The sequence below is a fragment of the Callorhinus ursinus genome, unplaced genomic scaffold, assembly GCF_003265705.2.
Source record: "Callorhinus ursinus isolate GAN/ISIS: 27379988/994484 unplaced genomic scaffold, GSC_fseal_2.0 scaffold5, whole genome shotgun sequence".
In the NCBI taxonomy this organism is placed as follows: domain Eukaryota; kingdom Metazoa; phylum Chordata; class Mammalia; order Carnivora; family Otariidae; genus Callorhinus; species Callorhinus ursinus.
This window is the reverse complement of record NW_027397067.1, coordinates 37574889-37580714: the sequence shown is the minus strand read 5'-3', so window position 1 is coordinate 37580714 and position 5826 is coordinate 37574889.

Here is a 5826-nt window from a genome sequence, read left to right as displayed (position 1 = left end):
TGTTCTGATTGTGGAAGTCCTGCTTCCTGAATGGGGGGGAGCCTCCCTTCCCTAAGTAAGTGGCTCGCAAACATTCACTAGTGTGAGAATCACCGGCGTTGCTGGCTAAAAAGTACAGGTGCTTAGCCCCGCCCAAGACTTCCTGAGTCCGTTTCCGGGCGGGGGAAAGGGCGGGAACGCCTATTCTAAGTCCCTCCAGGTGAACGGGATTCAAGAAAAGTTAGAAAAGTACCGAGTAATGAGTGTCCCTATTCGATGTTGTCAAAAAAATAGAGGCGGGAAAAACTCCTAGAAGTGATTGATTGCATGTGCTGTTAGATGTAGATGTCTTCCTATCCCCACTTCCAAAAAATCCCAATTATTTTTGCGGTTAAAATGTAAGACACATAGTTTCTGTTTTTAAATAGTTTTTTTATTTAAGTTCTCTAGTTTTGCTGAAAGTTGTCATTGAACGAAATTGCACATAGCAGGTATTTTAGATTCTGTGAAGCTTAACAGAAAATTGTAGGACTCAGCCTGCCTCCAGGGTTATAAAAAAATTCTGTTTTTTCCCTTGTCTTATTGACAATTTGACACGTTCATTTCATTTAATGTTGTCTCGAAAAGTGAAGCATGAAGTTACTTTTCTGTTACTAGGCATAACATTATCCTTTTAAAGGACCTAAATTCCTAAAATGTATGCCAATCCAGAGAATTGAAATATTTAAAACTGTAAGAATGTTTATAAGTATTTTGTGTAATTTTTCCTTTATGGCTTTGTTTTTACTTTGAGTTTTTTTGAAGTATTTCAGATCAAATAGTAAAGTGAGCATATCAAATTTTAGGCTTAATCTGGTTTGTATTTAAACCTTGTGAACTTGGCTACTGTGGTTTACACTATATAATGGTTTATGATTAAATCAGGCCACAATGACTACATAGAGGATTTTTCTTACAGTTAGAGTTTTTGTATTTTTTTTTAAGATTTTATTTATTTGTCAGACAGGGCACGAGTGGTGGGAGGGGCAGGCAGAGGGAGAGGCAGGCTCCGTACTGAGCAAAGAGCCTAATGTGGGACTCAATCCCAGGACCCCGGGATCATGACCTGAGCCAAAGGCGTCCTGGAGATTTTGTATTTTTATTTTGAATTGTAGGTGAGGTCTTATTTAAATATAAAATTCAGGTTTTATAATAAAAAATAATATAAATTGTGAGGTTGTGGGGCAACAGACTCAGCTACAGCTGGTGAGAAGGTAAATTAGCATGTAATCCAATACTCCCTCACCTGCTTAGTAGAACCTCCCTGGACCTTTCAGCCCCCACACTAGTGCGCTTATCTCACACCAGAAGCCTTGCCACTCCACAGTACTTTCTGGACTCCCAGCATTACCTGGTTGTAGAATCCTTACTGAACAACTCTTCTTACTGGTATATAATGTGCCGTATGTCATACATTTAATTATAACCAAGTGGCTCAAAGGACTGTCTGTTGGAAACTTCACTGTGCAGCTAAGGTGATCTTGGACAAGTTACTCAGCATCTCTGGGCTTTGATTCCTCATCTATTATGAACTTACTTCTTTGGTTGTAAGGATTAAATGAGAAAATACTTGGGGCGCCTGGGTGGCTCAGTCGTTGAGCGTCTGCCTTCGGCTCGGGTCATGATCCCAGAGTCCTGGGATCGAGTCCCGCATGGGGCTCCCTGCTTGGCGGAAGCCTGCTTCTCCCTCTCCCACTCCCCCTGCTTGTGTTCTCTCTCTCGCTGTGTCTTTCTCTGTCAAATAAATAAAATCTTTAAAAAAATAAAAATAAAAAAATAAATGAGAAAATACTTATAAAGCACTCATCACAGTGTCTGGCTCATGTTAATCACTGAATAAATGTTAGTCTTCATTATTATCAATAATAATACTGTAAAGTATTTTTACATTTTCTAAAGCAGAAATTCAGAAAGTATGGATTGAACTGTGCCCCTTGCCAAATTCATATGTTGAAGTGCTAACCCCCAGTGTGACTATATGTGGAGATAGGGCCTGTAAAGAGGTAATTAAGGTTATATGAGGTCATAAGTATGGGACTCTAATCCAGAAGGGCTGGCACTTTATAAGAAGAGCAGCTTTCTTTTTCTGCCAGGAGAGGGTGGGAAGCCAGGAAGAGCTCTCACCAGGAACCACATTGGCAGGCACCTTGATTTCAGACTTCACAGTCTCCAGAATTATGAGAAAATGTCTGTTGTTTAAGCCACTCAGTCTGTGGCATCTTATTATGGCAGCCCAACCTCACTAAGACAGTATGTTTTTGCATTTTCTAGAAGCAAACAAAAAATTTTAATGTACACTATTCGAAGTAAACCACTGCATTTCATAAACTAGGTAATCTATCAAAAGATCATCTCATGCAGTAGTTTGGTAGTATAATACTCAGTTTTAGAGTGTTCTAGAAAACATTGTAGAAAAAAACAGTTCCTCCTTTATTGAAGCTCCAGGAAGCTCAGATACCTTTCAGATTTCTTATCCTCAAGCCTATCAATAATTTTCGGTACAGCGAATACCTCTGTTGAGCTGTCAGTTTGGAATTCTTAACTAATTCAATTCTCTATATTGATGACATAGTGTGAGTGCTTTCTTGACTACACACAAAACTGGGGACAGAAGCTGGTGCTAGAGACTTAAGATGAAGTTTATTACTGCAGCTTGAACTTAGGACAGAGAGAAAAATACCAAAGAGGCTGCTTGCTAAAAATACAATTTATTTTTGCGAATTTTGTAGCAGTCAGGCTCTGTTGCGAGGAACAGAACTCATGAATTCACTCAAGCTAACTTAAGAATAAAAGGAATTTCTTACAGGGTATTGACATGTTGCAGAATCATAGGTAGACTGAAGAACTTAGGTAGGACCTGAGAAAAAATACTCAAAGTCACAATGAAAGGGTAAACCAAAGGGCAAAGAGGAGCTGCTGCCTATCTATGGCCAAGATGCTGCCTGCCAAATTTGGTGTTTTGGCTACAGCTGCTGATTCCAGAGCTGTATCTGACATTGCAATACTTTATTTATTTATTGTCTGTCTCCCTCTATATACAAAGGAACTTAGTTTTTCTGTTCATGGTTATATACCACAGCACTGAGAACAGATCTTGGTTTGTAGTAGGGATAAACACATAGCATCATAGGTAACACTCAAGCAGTAAACCAGCAGGGCCATTGTTGGATAAGCCTTTAACTAAATGGAAGGGGGAAATATGAATTACAACTCATTTGTCTGTCTCATTGCCTGTAAGGTCAACTTATACACTCTGCATTACTACAAGATTAGAGAAAAGGAGAAAAGTAGAGAATAGAGAGAGGTAGTCAGTGTGACCAAAAAGATAAGTCATTCAGAATTAATCAGGGTTTCAACATCAGAATAGAAGATCTGGAAAGTAAGGGCAGAGAAGATGGTTGGATGAAATTTACAAGAAAAAAATATTCAAAACTAAAGAGAGACATGAGTCTGCAAATGTGTAAGACCTACTGAGTCCTAAGAAGGAAAGAGAAAAGGTCTGCATGGAGGCGTATGTTAAAATTTAAGGATAGCAAGAATTAAAAGATTCTAAAAGCTTCCAGAGAGCAAATATAGGTCCTCTATAAAGGAATGAGAATCAGGCCAGCAATAGGCTAGCTTCCCATCAACAGGACCGGAAATTAGGAGATGAGTAAGCCTGAAAGTTCCATGGGAAAATGATTTTGAACTTGGAACTCTAAACCAAGCCAAACTATCAATAAAATATGGGGGCAGAATGAAAAAGAAAGTTAAATATGAACTGAGAAAGCTTCCTCACCCAAATACTCTTTTTAAGGGTGTTACTTAAGAATGTGGGGTGGCAAAACAAGGGAATTATCCAAGAAATTGGAGCAGGTTGAATGTATGAACAATAGGACCAACTCAGAAAAGCAATGAAGGCAAGTCCCAGGAGGACAACCATGCAGCAGGCCTGAAAGCCCCCCATACAAATTGAAAGGAGACCTCAGGGCTGCAAGAGAACTGCCCATGGAAAGAAGAGAGTCCTTAGATGTGACAGTATCCTGCAAATGTCAGAAGAAACTATTCTAATGATGCCATGAAGGCAGACCATTCAAGTAAAAGTAAAAAGGCAACTCGAAGTCAAGAGGGCTGGGGGTGTATGACTAAAAGAATACAAAAAACAGGTATCGCATAGTCATGGAATACAAGTCACATGGGCAGGAGTTGTTTACTGATTTTGTTTTGTTTACTGGAGTAACAAAAAACAGGAGTAAACAAAAAAAGAGGAGTTGTTTACTGATTTTCAAATTTACACTTCACCTGTAGATGAAGCAAGAATCTCTTAACTATGGTTACAAAACATTTTAAATGTTAATCATGATAATGGAAAGAGAAGAAGAGAAAGGTATGGAATACAATATTCTTATGTGACAAAGTAATTGAAACTTATAATACTGCTTATAATTGAAAGAATCATCATTTTAAGATTATTATTTAGTATCACAAAGGTAACTAATGGAAAAGCTAATGATGGTGGTATAATTTCTTAGGTATTACAGGTAGGGAAAATTTGAGGTGGTTTAATAAACGCTTAACTGTATTGGCAGGAAGTGAGTATGCAAGATCTAACACTGATTATGTCCAGAATTAGTGGCATAGAAAGAGGAGGGTAGCAATGAGCTAAATGTGATTGCCTCTGGGGAGCAACATTGGGAGGTTTGGGCAAGGAGGGGTTGGGGGTTCATTGCTTTGTGTTCAGCCCGCTTGAATTGATCCATTCATTTACATGACGAATATTTGTTGTGTACCAAAATGTGCCAGGCACAGGAATGAAACAGAAGATTTGGGGACACAGAATATTTTCTACCATGACAATGCCAAAATTTGGAATTGAATATTAGCCTTGTTCCGAAATTTTTTTTTTAAGATTTTATTTATTTGAGAGAGAGTGAAAACGAGAGAGATCACAGAGGGAGAGGGAGAAGCCGACTCGCTGCTAAGCAGAGAGCCCGATGCGGGGCTCCGTCCCAGGACCCTGGGATCATGACCTGAGCTGAAGGCAGACGCTTAACCGACTGAGCCACCCAGGTGCCCCCGAAATTTTTTAATTAGGCAGTCGATGTCAACCGTGTTGTTCCTCCCTTCTCGTGCCCTTCCTCTTGAGTTGTCTTGTTTGAACACACACTTTTCAGTCATCTGACCCCCATACCCAGTGTTGTTTGCTGGTGTTGTGGGGAACCTGGGGGCAAGGCAGCAAAGGAGGAAGGTGCCTTTCCTATACCAGTGGGGCGGTTGGCGAGGTCTCAGGATTTCTGTGGAGGTGATTTGTGGTTTTGGAGTTGCAAACTGATGTGAGCTGGAGCAGCAAGCATGATGAATATATTGGGCAGGCCACCTAGGAGCAGGAGTGAGAAAAGCCTTCTTTTTCACATATAACAGAGTCGTGCTTCTCAAACTGGCTGCAGCTTAGAATCACATAAAAGCGTTTAGAAAACAATGCCCAGGTGTAGCCCCTTCCCTAATACTGATTAAATGAAAAGTCTCTGGTGAAGGGACTTCAGGCACCTGGTTCAAATCATTAACACTGAATTCACAAGCAATGTTCACACAATTGATCAAGCTGACAAAACAGAATAGAGCTTCAAACCAGTTTTCATCCTGATATTCATACTATAGCCAGGCTGAGAAAGAGCACACTCAGTTCTTTGACCCTATAATACATAGTTATAGCGTAAACGGAAAATGTGTAGCTTATATTTAATTAATAAAGTTAACTTCTTGGTTAAAAGCCCCCTACACACACATATGAGTTTACAGTTCCCATCTCACCTTTTATTCCTAGTGCCA